The following is a 15,427-nucleotide window of genomic DNA, read 5'->3' as shown; positions in this document are numbered from 1 at the left end:
CCTTAGAAACTATTTTCCGTATAAAATTGGAACAATAAAGAATTTTCGGAAAACTACGTTAGATTCGTTAAGAGTTGTGCATAGAACGTAAAGTCCTAGGGAATTTGCTGGAATTACTAGGTGGTTTTTTATGTATGGTTTATATTATCTGACTTCCAGCACTTTACATTTTGTCAAACCATACTCACAAGCAACTCTTAATTCCTGTAACGACGCACCTACATTGAGGTAAGAAGGTAAGGATCCTCAGTCAGCTGAGGGAGTCTGACCTTCCCGTCGGTGATGCGAGCCGAACGCTGCCCTCAAGTAGTGGCTTACTTGAGGTGCTTCTAATATACCGACTATTAGTTGACTATATTGGAAGTAAAGTGTGCTCAGTCAGCTAAGGGAGTCTGACCTTCCCGTCGGCGATGCGAACCGAACGCTGCGCTCAAGCAGTGACCTACTTGAGCTGTTGCCAATATACCGACCTCAGTCGACTATAATGGGAGTAAAGGAACTTGTGAATACGCCTCTGAGTAGCGTATGTTAACGTTGGCCATACGGCGGGAATTGTATGGCTGCCGCTTCTATAGTGAGCGGTAATGTTTGGGAACGCTTTCGTGAGTGCTGGCATGAAAGGTTCATTGGATATATATATATGTGTGTGTGTGTGTGTGTGTGTGTTCTGTCAATCTTATGCAGGTACACTAACCGCGATCGATAAGTTAAGAACGGTTAGAATGTATCGACTAGTTATATAGGGAGAGCCGTATCTATGTTATACCACCGTGCTAACCACGTAAGCCCAACCTCAGTTGGCAATTGTTTATCTTGTGAGGACGGTCAGGACGTGCATACATATCTGGTTGATGTTTGATTGGTTCATAATATTTGAAGTTGTCACATGAGCTTTTTAAGGAGTTTCTAGTATGATTCCTCATAGATAAATGTTAGTGTACTTAAGCCATAAGGGAGTTAAATTTTTGAATTTAGGAGCATGCTTGTTACAATGCTTAGACTTTCTTGGATGAAAAATATGGTTTCGAGTCGTGTTTTCACCCTAAGCCCCATCCTGTTGTTATAAGGATCTTTTTACTTCCTTAGAATCTCAAATGATGAACCAGTGCCAATTGTGGTTTATTATTTTCTAAGTTTGGAACCATATCATCTTTTGAATTAGAATCACCTTTGTTTTACCGCAGTCTTCTTAAAGTTTTATTTGAGAAGTCTTGAGATAATCATATTACTCACATTTGAATCCTTTTTGATTCAGATAGCGGCTTGTCCCCATATCTTTTGGGATGAGAAGGGAAATGCTCATACCGACTGTCTGTACTGGGAGGGTTTTCCAAGGATTCTTTGGGATTCACTTCGTATCTTCCACTACCCAGATCCACTCCAGTACACGGGACGCCAGTTTTCTGAGGATGGAATTAAGAAAAATAGAGTTACAATGACCATTCCTCAGCACCCCACCTTGGAGTGGCCACCGATTGAGATTGAGGTGATGGGGTACCATCTTGTTGATGCTTTTGAGAAAGCAGCTCTCAAAGCTATAACTACTTTTTGTGAGCACCATCCCGAAGAGGTAGCTGCGTATCCTATTGGTTTGTTTCCAGCAGTCTGTGCTGGCGATGCAGAGTGGCAGTTCAGGATCACGCACTTCGGGCACTTAGTTGGAGATGTAGCGGATGAGACTATTCATGCTGTGACCAGATATATGAATGCTCAGTCTCACTACCAGATACTTCAGCAGCGACACATGGACCAGGTAATAGACTTGGCCCAGAGTTTCCAGCAAGGTCTTCGTTTGAAGGATATTCAGATTCAGGGACTTCAGGATGCCGTTGCTGAGAGGGATCATGCCATTGCACAGTTTGAGCATCAGGCTTTGGAGCATGATGCTGAGATAGTGCAGCGTGATACAGTGATTGGTTATCTTCAAGGGCAGGTGAATGAGCTTCAAGCAGATTGGGCCGATGCTTTAGCCCATGTTGGTACGCTCCAGGAGCAACTAGATGCTCCAGCTGAGCCTGCAGCAGCAGATGAGGACCCCGAGGAGGTTGAGGGAGTATCTGATTTAGATTCAGAGCACGCACTTGCTGAGCCTAACCCTCAGCCGGACGACTCTTCTTCCGGCAGTGCCTCTTCTGTGGGCAACCTCGACGACTTCTAGGCACCTAGACTTGTCCTAGATAGTTTGTGTTTTCTCTTGTTGTAGCATATGTACATAGGGAATAGATGTTGTAAAATAGTCCTAGGGAGGAGTACCACTTATTGTATTATATGTGGTAAGGGTGTGTAATGCTAGGTTGTAAGAAAAATGCTACTTTGGATGTAATATAAGTAGCGACTACCAGTTTGGAAATCATGATCTTCCTACTTACCAAATCTCTTCAGTTGTGCATTTTCACGCCGTTTGATGAATACTAAAGATGTTGCAAATTTTGTGGCATGTGTGCTCATCAAATTTTAGCCTATTGAATCTATGAGACTAAATTTTAGTCCAATCACTTCTATGATCTCTGTTGTTTAGCAGCATAGCACATAGCGATGAAGAGTGAATTGCTAGATTATTTTCTTTACCCTTTGTTCTCAGCATTGAGTCTCAATACGATGGAGCATGAAGCTATCTAACAGCTGACCAGTTTTGAGTTTTGTGGGTTGCACAGTTATGTGTTGTGCATATTGTGCTACACCGCATCTAGTTAAATTTTGCTGATTTTATTTTATCTAATGTATGATCATTGCACGTACCATTGATTTTGGAAGCGAGAAATATGTATCTAATGGATGTCTTACATAATTACAGATGGTTGGTCATACTCGCGGAACGCCTGATGGCTTCGGTTGTGAAGCTGGCAGTGGATCTCAGCAACCACCGCCACCCCCGTCGAATCTGGCCGAGTTAATGGCCATGCAAACAGAATTGCTCCGCCAGCTAGTCCAAGGGCAACAAATTCAGCCACGCCAACAGTATGGAGGACGGGAGGCACAACCAGCGTGTTACCAGGAATTCTTTGGTACCCAACCTCCACTTTTCAGCCGAGCTGATGACCCACTAGACGCCGATGCTTGGCTCCGTACAATCAATTCCATGTTTGCTTTGTTAGCAGTACCGTGTGTTGATGCCCAACGTCCCCAACGTCGCTGACGACGACGTTATCGACTACTTCCAGAGCGGCATCACCATCCAGTCTCTGTACCGTGACTTCAGGCGTAATCGTCCCAAAACGGTAGTGGAGCTACGAGACATGATGCAGCGCTGGGCGGATGAAGAAGAGCAAGAACGCAGTTGCTTCCCATGCCGTAACAACGACAACAATGGGAGGTGCCACAACGACCGTGGAGGGCCCAGTAACCAGCAGGATCCTGCGTGTAAGCGCAAGCCTGACGATACTGTCGGCACCATGGATCGCACCCTGTGTGGTAAGAAGGGCGACAAGCCGCAGGACCAGTTCGACAAGATCCTTCATAACAAGAGGTGTCCAATACACCCCAAGAGCAACCACTCAATGTGGGAGTGCACAATTTTGCGTAAATCCTTCCAGTCGGCACCTGCAGAGGCTCCCAAGAAAAAGCAGAACAAAGATGACAAAGATGACAAGAAAGACCCTGATGGTTTCCAACATCAACAAAACGTCGTCAACGTCATATTTGGAGGAGATCCCAGCTTCTCCAAGCGAGCCCAGAAGCTCCTACTCAGAGAGATCCTCTCAGTCGAGCCAGCAATTCAGAGGCCACTAAAATACAGCGAGGTCCCCATTACCTTCTCTAGGGAAGATCAATGGACCAGCTTCTCTGAACCTTACAAGTTCCCGCTAGTACTCGATCTAGTCGTCCACAGTTCCAAGCTTACTCGACTACTCATCGACGGCGGAAGTGGGCTCAACCTGATCTTCGCAAGCACATTGGCAAAGATGGGCCTCAACTACATGAGTCTGCTCACTCCAAGTAAGGCCCCGTTCTATGGCATCATCTCCGGAAATTCTTCTACACCAATTGGCCCAGTTACTCTTCCAGTCACATTCGGTACTGAACATAACTTCCAGACAGAGTACATCAAGTTCGAAGTAGCCGACTTCGAATCCTCTTTCCATGCCATCCTGGGAAGACCTACGCTCGCCAAATTCATGGCAGTGCCACACTATGTATACCTGCTCCTCAAGATGCCTGGAAACACATGAGTACTCTCCCTATTCGGAGACCTACTCAAGTCTTTCGAATGCGACAAGGAAGCAATTGATCACGCCTCCACAATTCGAGTTCCCAGCTCCATTAGCGAAATACTTGCTGCTGCTAAAGAACTCTCACTCAAGGAGTTGATGCCTTCCAAGAAGCCAAGCCAATCATCGTTTAAGCCAACTGGTGATGTGGACACCAAGATTATCCAGCTACAAGAGGGAGATGACGCCAAGACCGCCATCATTGGTGCAAGACTGGGCGATAAATAGGAACTCGAGCTCGTCAACTTTCTTAGGGCCAACCGAGACGTATTCGCGTGGAAACCAGCGGATATGCCAGGGGTGCCCAAGGAGTTGATCGAGAATGTCTTGAAAGTCGACTCTAAAGCCACACCAAAGAAGCAGCAGTTACGGCGTGTCTCGCAGGACAAGCGAGAAGCCATCAAGAAAGAGCTGGCAAAACTACTCGCAGCAGGCTTTATCAAGGAGGTCTACCATCCTGAATGGCTGGCCAACCCTGTTCTCATCCAGAAGAAAACCAACAACGAGTGGATGATGTGCGTCGACTACACCAATCTAAACAAGCATTGCCCAAAGGATCCTTTTGGGCTACCACACATTGATCAAGTAATCGACTCCACAGCGGGATGTGTCATGTTATCCTTCCTCGACTACTACTTAGGGTATCATCAGATCGCCCTGAAAGAAGAAGACCGAATCAAGATGGCCTTCATCACCCCTTACGGGGCATACGCCTACAAGACCACGTCCTTCGGGTTGAAGAACACTGGTGCAACTTACCAGCGTGCGATACAGCTGTGCTTTGCCGATCAGCTACATCGCAATGTTGAAGCCTATGTAGACGATGTCGTCGTCAAGACCAAGACCCAGGATCAATTTATCACTGACCTGGAAGAGACCTTCAACAGCCTCCAAAAATTCTGCTAGAAAATCAACCCAACCAAGCGTGTCTTCGGTGTACCCTCTGGAAAGCTACTCGGATTCATCGACAGCAATCGAGGAATCGAGGCCAATCCAGAGAAGATCAATGCCATCATGGCCATGGATGCTCCAACTACTATCAAGGACGTCTAGAAGCTCACAGGCTGCATGGCAGCCTTGAACTGATTCTTGTCTAGGCTTGGTGAACGTGGCTTACCCTTCTTCAAGCTCCTCAAGCGACAAGACAAATTCGAGTGAACTACAGAAGCTGCAGAAGCACTCGAGAATCTCAAGCATCATCTCTAGTCACCGCCGATTCTAACAGCTCCACTACCTGACGAGGAACTACTCCTTTACATCGCTATGACTACTCATGTAGTCAGTACGGCGATAGTAGTCGAATGTCCGGAGGAAGGCCATGCCTACGGCGTCCAGAGACCAGTTTACTTCATTAGTGAAGTGCTCTCTGAATCAAAGGTTAGATATCCATCTATCCAGAAACTTCTGTATGAAATTCTAATCACCTCCAGGAAGTTTCGACATTACTTTGACGAGTACAAGATCTCAGTAGTAACTGATTTCCCATTGGGGGATATACTTCACAATCGGGATGCAATTGGACGAATTTCAAAGTGGGCAGTTGAACTGGGAGCCTTAAAAATCAACTTCAAGCCAAGAACAGCGATCAAGTCACAAGCACTAGTCGACTTCTTAGCTGAATGGCGGGAAAATCAAATCCCAGCACCTCACAATGTTCCAAAGCATTGGGTAATGTACTTTGATAGCTCACTCAAGCTCGACGGAGGTGGCGCGGGAGTTCTGTTCATCTCCCCCAAGGGAGAACAATTGAAGTATGTGTTCCAAATCTTGTTCAAAGTCTCCAACAATGAAGCTGAATACGAGGCACTGCTATATGGCCTTCGACTAGCAGTTTCTCTCGGCATCAAGTGACTACTTGTATACGGCGATTCTCTACTCGTCGTCTAGCAAGTAAATAAAGAATGGGACATCAACAAGGATACAATGAATGCATACGTTGAAGAAATCAGAAAGCTCAAAAACAAGTTCTCAGGATTGGAAATCCACCACGTAGGTCGTGACAACAACGTGGGAGCTGATATCCTCTCCAAACTTGGATCTACTCGAGCAGCTGTGCCACCTGGAGTCTTTGTTCATGAACTTCATCATCCATCAGTCAAGATACAGAGCCAACAGACCACTGACACGGAGGCCCCGGCCACAGTCAGAGAAGTACTGATGATCGAAGAAGACTGGCGGACCCAGTATATCGACTTCATCAAGGTGTTCAAGCTTCCACCACATGTCGATCACAAAAGCGCTGAAGTTGCTCGTATCATCAGGCGTAGCAAGGGTTTCGTCCTCGTCGGCGACAACCTATACAAGTGCTCTGCTTCCGGCATCCTCATGATGTGTGTTACCCTTGAATAAGGCAAAGACATCCTCAGGGAGATACATGAAGGAGTTTGTGGCAATCACGCTGCGTCATGGACACTAGTCGGCAAAGCTTATAGGTCAGGATTCTTCTGGCCAACAGCTATTTCAGATGCAGAAGACCTTGTCAGATGATGCCCTAGCTGCCAATTCTTTGGCAAAAGGACTCACATTCCAGCACATAACCTGATAACAATCCCTCCTTCATGGCCATTCGCCTGTTGGAGTTTGGACATGATCGGACCTTTAACCGTAGCTCCAGGAGGATTCAAACATCTGATGGTAGCAGTCGACAAGTTTACCAAGTGGATCGAGTACAAGCCTATTGTCAAGATTTGATCAGATCGAGCAATGGATTTCATCTCTGACATCATCCACCGGTTTGGTTTTCCTCACACCATCATCACAGATCTTGGCTCTAACTTCACGTCTCAGTCGTTATGGGATTTCTGCGACAACTCTTGCATCGAGGTCAAGTATGCTTCAGTGGCTCACCCTCGAGCAAATGGTCAAGTAGAGTGTGTCAATGGCCTAGTACTCGACAGCTTGAAGAAAAGACTCTATGACGCTAACACCAAGAAAGGTGGCAAATAGATTCAAGAATTACCCCATGTGGTCTGGGGGCTGCGAACGTAGCCTAGCAAAGCAACTGGACAGTCTCCCTTCTTCCTCACCAATGGGTCAGAGGCTATACTACCCGTAGATATCATGTGGAAATCTCCAAAATTAGAAGCCTATCAAGAAGGCGAAGCAGACGAAGTTCGACAACTTGAGTTAGATTCGGTCGAAGAAACCAGAATCAATGCTTTAACACAATCGGCTAGATATCTTCAAGGCGGTAGACGCTATCACGATCGCAATGTCCAGCAAAGATCTTTCAACATTAGAGATCTAGTATTACGAAGGATTCAAGATGAGATTGGACTGCACAAGTTAAATTCCAGATGGGAGGGTCCTTTCATCGTAACTAAGGTTACAAGACCCGGATCATACAGAATTACCGATGCAAACAGCAATGAGGTATCCAATTCCTGGAATATCGAGCACTTGTGCAGATTTTATCCTTGATCCAAGTAACATGGTGATGTCATATGATCTCTTGATCTACCACTTCATGTCACATATTTCCAGATGATGCTTGCGGTTTGCTTCATACAGCTAGTTCCGAGCAACAAGGGATTCATCTAGTCGTCTGGCAATCAGGGCATTCTGTTGTTCCAAGGTTTTTCGATTGTCAACAGTCTTATATAAAACTTGAGACTTCAAGAAAGACCGATTGGCAATGTCCTGTGACATACAAGGCAAGACTGGTCAGATATCACCAACTACTCGATGAAGACAAGTAGCAGCAGAAGACTAACCTTGGTATATTTGAAGCTCCATTGCATATAGTCAACAAGCTTCTTTACGTTGTCTATGGATAACAATGGATCATCAAACAGCTCCTTTCCCAACTCCTCCTGGGTTGACTGAGGCATAGATTGAAAGGGTACTAGTCGAACGGCAAGACCTCTCGATCCTCCAGCTCCACTATCACCGGTTCCACCAGCATTGGAAGCAATTTTAGTAGCCGCAGGAGTATGTTCGGGCACTTCAGGATTCGGCTTATTTGACATCCTAGTCGTGTCTGCATCTGGCAATCCGGCAGATGGGCTCTCGATCAACCCAATTACTAGCGATTCTGGGGCTGATCGACTAGTTCCTTCTGAACTACTCGACATCCAGTTACGAAAATCTTGGATTTGATCTTTTTCATGTGCTGGTAGATATTGGATCCTAGGTCAAGCAAGATTTACAATAAAAAAGCTGAGGCAAACAGGACGAAATCAAAAGAATATCAGATTCTTACTGGCCAGTATCATGGCGAGAAATTTTTATCTGCCAGTATCATCAGAAATAGCATCTACCGAAGTCGGAGGCATGCAATACCAGGATTTATAATTTTTCTGCAAAAGAAGCAAAGAATTTGTCAGAAGATCAAAAATTTCAACTACAAATACTCGACAATGTTTCCCAAACACATACCCATGCATTTTCGGGAGGGTTTTCTGCCCAGAAGAATGTTGGAAGTTTCAGAGACTTGTCGAAGTTGACGAGTACCTTGCAGCATCTTCTGACTACTTCAGACTGAGCCATTGGTTCTGGTGATATTCTGGTGGGGTCTTGTGTGCCTTCATATCTAAAGGCAGGATGCTTACGATGCTGGAGAGGCTGGATTCGACGGCTTACAAAGGAAAAGACCACATGATCACCGGTGACTCCTTTATTTTTCAAATGAGCAATGGCTTTGAGGATGCAATCAACTTGCTTGCCACCAGGTCCGTTACTCGACCAGCTCTCTGGGACTTGGGAGGCACCAGGAATCCTTTCTGGAAGTGGAGATTCGAAATTCCCAACATAAAACCAGAATTTCTTCCACTCAGCTCCTTTACCCGATGGATCATACGCCAAGTGCTCGTCTCGGGACTCAGGACAGAGTACTAATTCACAACCCCTGACAACGGCGGGTTTGGCAGAGTTCGGAATAGGAATAAGAGTAAAAACATGTTGGAAAAGGTGAAAGTGGGGAAGAATGCCAAGGAATGCTTCGCAAAAATGGGTAAAAATAGAAAGATGCAAGATTGATTGCGGAGTCAGATGATGCAATTGGATATCCTAGAATTGCAGAAGAGCATAGAAAAATTCTGATACAGGAAGTGCAAGACCACGTTCCATAAAAATCACAGAATACAACGGTCTCGAGGGTACCTTCCATAGGGTAATCTTCTCCTTCCCCAGCACATCATTGGATCACACCTTGAGTTTGAAGAAGGCCCAAATTCTCCAGTTCCTGCACCGCTGCTTCTGACATTTTGCTTCTGCGCCAACTTGTTGACATATTGGCAACCGTTTCCTCTTCAACCTTGGATTTGTCCTTCTTGGGAGCCATCTCAATGTCACAAGCTTAGTCTCGGGGGCTACGAGAGGGGCTATAGATGACACCGGGAATGGGCAAGTATGAATCTGAGTTTGACGGCGGCCAAGAGTTCAAAGGGTGAAACCCTCACAAGATACTAGATGGATTTATATGGTCTTTGATGGCAATTTCGTGAATAACCAGGAAGATCAACGGTTCCCTTTTTCTTACTCAGGGAGGTTTTCATCACTTATTATGCCACGAGTTTCCTTTGATTCTTAAATCTAAATGGAGAGATTTAAATTCAAGACTCGGGGGCTGCGGGATATGTGTATCAGAGATTCATTTTTCAAATTTCTTGGAAAAATAAAGCAAAAAAGACTGAAGTGACCCTCAGCCTGATTCTGCGATTCAACATATGGCTCGAGGGCTACTCCATATGGAGCGCGAGTACTTCGCGCACCATATATGACCAAGATTTTGGGGCTTGAGCACCTCACAGCCTCGAAGTAACCAGAAGTACTTGGAGGACTACTTGACATACCTGAAGGGAGCAACCAGAAGGATGATCCGACTACTTGAAGTACTCGAAGACACCTAGCCAAGTACTCGATGCCTGCAGGACTCGGCTACGAAGAGCTCGGGGGCTTTTCAGACCCGGGGCAGCGGGACAGCTTATAGGCATAGAATGTTCTAGAGTAAGGGATAGCTCATGGATGTACTTTATCTCTCTTGTAACTACCCGAATAGGCGTAAAACTAACTGCAGTACAAAAGAAACTACCCGATCGTGCTGAAGTAGGACTCCAACTGTACTCGGCTAGAACTTTCCATGTAACCCTGTCCCTCCGGAATTCCAGATATATAAGGGCAGGCAGGGACCCCCTCGAAAGACGTCAACATCTAAGATAATACAAACCACCACACATGACGTAGGGTATTACGCAACTCGCGGCTCGAACCTGTCTAAATCTTTGTGTTCCTTGCACCATCGAGTTCCAGAGCCGTCGATCCCTACCTACAAACCTTACTGCTAAGGGTATCCCTGAGCAGGCTTGGCGGTAAACACCGACAGTTATCTTTTCTAATAAATTATTCATCTCTGCCATTATAAAAAAACTAAAGTAACCCTCTAATCTTTGTGTAAATTACCCACCTATATCATTATAAAAATAATGCAAATACCCTCCTAAATTTGCATATAAATTATCCAAATATGTCATTATTATTACAAATTAAATTACTCATAAATCTAAATTAAATTACTATTTCTATCATTATTTAATATATTATTTATATTATTGTTTATATAAAAATATTACCCCCATTATAAAAAATCTAAAGTAACCCTCTAATCTTTGTGTAAATTACTCACCTATACCATTATAAAAATAATGCAAATACCTCCCCTAAATTTGCATACAAATTATCCAAATATGTCATTATTATTAAAAATTAAATTACTCATAAATCTAAATTAAATTACTATTTCTATCATTGTTCAATGTATTATTTATATTTTTGTTTATATAAAAATACTACCCACAATATATGTCAGCATATATTTATGTATGATGGAAGAGATAAGAATATCAATTCACAAACAAATAGTTCAAATAAACATATATTAAATACATATGGAGGTGTGATGCAAATAAAGTATATTGTAACTGGATAATGATAAGTATATATTTTAAAATATGTATTAGAATAGTTAATAGATGAAAAAGTTCATGATAGATAATTATAATTATTGATCTCATTCTTATACTAAGTCTAATTAGTCCGTGCGGGAGCACGAGTTGATAGACTAGTTGCAACTGAACCATGATGGATGATGGTTTTACAGTCTGATATGTGAAGATCGCAAAGAGGGCAAATTATCAGGCATAGGAGGTAGAAGGCAGATGCGTACAACATACAGATGAATTTTGACTTCGAAGACGGAAGATAAATGCAGGGGCATATGCGCTATTATCCAATGACTTCCAATTTCACAAATCTCGGCAATGCAAACAGATAAATCGAGTTCATCGGCAAACTGCAAACGGCGTCAGAGGCGAGGGAATCCGATCAAGATGAGTAGGCGAACAGCTAGGATACGAAGAGTAGCCGAGTGACGAAGCAACGCCCGATGGCGTGGTTTGTGTGTGAATCGTCAATTGATCTGATTGATCGGTGTGATTAACATGTTGCTTCTTGCTTGTTATTTGGATCCGGCTCTGTATTATATATTTGGAGGCCCCTACGTTTTTGGGGCCCGGGACCAGGTCCGGCTCTAAAATTCCGAGGGCCCTAGAGCGAAGGAAAACTATGGGCCCTTTTGGCAAAATATTTTTTCCATTTATAATGTGATAGAGGATATGGTTGATACTAATAGCATGCATGTACTTATTTTTTCTGAAAAAAAACAGTGTTGATGCATCAAACTAAAAGAGAAGCAATATGAAATTAGTATAATTACGTCAATAAGAACCAAACAACTCCATCGACAAAATGTTTCAGTGCTTAAAACATTTCTTGGAGTGTTTCTTGCGAATCAATAAACTTAAGCAGCTCTCATGTTCTTTTATCCTTTTCTAACACCTAGTAAATCATAAAAGGTAAATACTGGAATTGAAATTTGAAAACACTAGCAAATAATAGAATTACTATCATGACTCGCGAAGCCTGGTGCGGTGCGGCGGGCTGTTGGTAGCGTCAGCTAGCGAGTTTGTACTAGAAGCGAATGACTGGATGAGCGAGGATGTGATTTGTTTCTACGAGCCTACGAGGCAGTGTGAGTGCCGAGGTGTTCACAACCAAAATTGGCATTCGACAATACCAACCGGTCTGACCGGTACGCCCTAGCGGTCTAACTGGTCCGACGCTGTAGTCCGTTCGGCAGCAGCCGACCGGTCTGACCAGTAGGGTCGACCGGTCTAACCGGTCCAAGTGGAATCCGAGTACAACTAGGGATTTTAATAGATTTAGATCTTGTAATAGGATTTCTTGCGGGATAAGTCCACCCCACCCTATTAATATAAAGGGTCACGGCCGATTAGGTATCCAATCGATCAAATCAATACAACTTTTATCTTTTTACTTTTTTCTTGCCCTAACTTTTCCAATCTATTATTTGCTGTCCCTCCGTCGTCTCTACGTCGATTAGGGCGTTCTAGGTGGCCTGCCGACCCTAGAACAACCCTATGTGCACCTGCCCCGACGGGTCTTCCCGGGCTAACGTTCGTAGGTTTCGTCACCGTTCTGTCGGCGGCGACCGGCTGACCGCTCCAAGGGACCGGTCTGACCGGTCTACGCAGGAGGCGCTGCAGCGAGCTGCCTCTTCGCGCCGCACATTCGAGTGTGTTCGTGTGTTGATCCTGAAAGGCGTCAACATACTTTTTGGCGACTCCGCTGGGGAAAGAATCAATCGGCTGCTATGGCCGGTAAAATTCCTAAACCTAGCGATGTTGATGCCGCCAACATCCAAAGGCCGACTGTTCAGCAACTTTCGGCCGAACAACAGAAGGCTCTTGATGACATCCAGAAGAAGATCAGGGAGGAGAAGGAGAAGGAGATCCAGAAGCTGGAGGAAGAAGCCATGAAGCAGTACATCTCGCACTTCTCCATCGACCGACAAGGGAAGGTCACGACGGATGCCGGCTTCGATGCTTCACAGTTTGAGGTAAAATTCGATGAGAGCGAACAGCCCGTTCTTAATTCTAAAATAGCTAATGCTATAGATGATGCTGTTTCTTCTCATGTGAATAATAAGTTGGAATTTATTGGTCAAAATATGCATGATATGTTTGATGACCGTTTTAGCCGAATTGAAATACATCTTGGTATGAAGTCTGTCGGTAATAATGCGTCTACATCTAATACCGATAAGACAATTCGTGGTTCGGCAATTCCAACTAATAATGCTATTGTGACTAATTCGGCTAATCAGCAAAGCCGAATTAATTATAATGCATCACCTCATGCCAATGTGCCATATGGCGCAGCAAGTTCGTTGCGACATTCCACACCGCCGAACTGTGCTCAACCTAGTAGTACACCGATCACAAATCGGCTTAACGCCGATGATGTTGGATCAGGTAGTATCAAAGAGGAGGTGATTAAGATATTTCGGCAAACTTTTGGTATAGAGCCTAAAGCCAAATGCCGATCTTATCAAAGGCTATACCCTGAGAATTACGATTATGTTGCATATCCTCAAGGGTTTAAAATTCCTGAATTTGTTAAATTCACTAGTGATGATAGTAGAACTACATTGGAGCATATAGGTCAATTTATTATACAATGTGGTGAAGCTAGCACTAATTATATTTACAAATTGAGGTTATTTCCTTTATCTCTATCGGGTGCTGCATTTACATGGTTTATTTCATTGCCACCCAATTCAGTTTTCACTTTTGCTGATTTAGAGCAAAAATTTCATGATTATTTCTTTAGTGGTGAAACTGAATTGAAATTGTCACATCTCACATCGGTTAAGCAAAAGATACATGAAGGTGTTTCTGAGTATATTAGAAGATTTAGAGATACTAGGAACCGATGTTATAGTTTGACAATTTCTGATAGAGATTTAGCTGATCTAGCTTTTGCTGGTTTACTTGATTTTCATAAAGCAAAGCTAGAGGGACAAGAATTTCTAGATGTTAGTCAAGTCTTACAAAAAGCTCTGGCTAATGAAAGCCGAGCTAAAGAAGCTAGAGATTCTCAAAAGTCCAATGAAAAACCTAATCGTCCTGTTTATGTGCTCGGGTGTGATTCCAATTGTTCGGACGATGAAGGTAAAGATGTTTATACCGCTGAATTTATTTGGTCCTCTAATGATAAACCTTGTGCTTGCGGTTCTCTTAAGCCGATTCCTAAAGATCGGCAAGAAAGATTTACTTTTGATGTATCCAAATGTGAGAGGATATTTGATGAATTAAATAAGAATGGTTACATCAAGATGTCGCATGTCATACCGCCGCCTGAAGAATTAAAGCGGCGAGCTTATTGCAAATTTCATAATACTTTCTCTCATGCGACTAATGATTGTAATGTGCTTCGGAGACAGATTCAATCGGCTGTTAATGAAGACCGAATAATTGTTCCACAAATGAAGGTGGATTAGAATGCTTTCCCTGCACATACACATGTGTTTGAATTGAGTAATCCTAAAGTGTTAATTCGGCCAAATCAAGCCGAATCAACAAAAGGAAAAAATATAATCATTGGTGAAGAAAGGTCTGAGCCTTTGAAATCTCATCAGGAAGCTCCAGCAAAGAAGGTCCTTGAAGATTCATTGAAGAATTCAACGCTCGGGGGGCAAGAACAGAAGAAGGGCGCCAGGTCTGCTCAGACCGGTCTGACCGGTCTGGAGACCGGTCTGACCGGTTGATCTAGAATTTCTGGAAAGAATTCCAGAAACAAGAAAGAAAAAGAAAGGCCGAGTTTTAAAGAACTCTTGGCCAAATATGAGAATAAAGGAGTCGTCCAGAAACAGAGGGAACGACCGGATAAAGTCAAGGATACAAATCTGTCATCGTCTCAAGAGCAATCGAGTTTGAGCCAAGGTAATTCATTTAATGGACCGATTGCTCCATGGTATTGCTGGTATCCTTGTTATATGCCTTTGGATTATAGTAGGATGCACATGCATTCATATTATATTCATTATCCTCCTATATATCCAAGCTTTGCTTCACAAAGACCGATTAGCGATAATCTGGTCAAAAAGAACATTGATTGCAGCAAGGAGTGTGAGAAGAACATAAAACAAGATTCAAAATATCTACAGCCGAAGTGGTGTCCTTCAGGTTTGTCTCAAACCCAAAAGAGGAGGCTGCAAAGGATGCGCAAGAAAGAGTCCATGGAACAGCAAGCAGAGGTTATACCAACAAGGTCGGCGACCATAAAGCAGGTATGGAAGCCCAAGCAAGTTGTTTCATCATCAACTTGAGGAAGAAGCAAGATACAGCCGATAAATCATTATC

Source organism: Panicum virgatum, chromosome 2N (genome assembly GCF_016808335.1).
Source record: "Panicum virgatum strain AP13 chromosome 2N, P.virgatum_v5, whole genome shotgun sequence".
NCBI classification, from domain to species: Eukaryota; Viridiplantae; Streptophyta; class Magnoliopsida; order Poales; family Poaceae; genus Panicum; species Panicum virgatum.
This window is presented reverse-complemented; position numbering follows the sequence as displayed.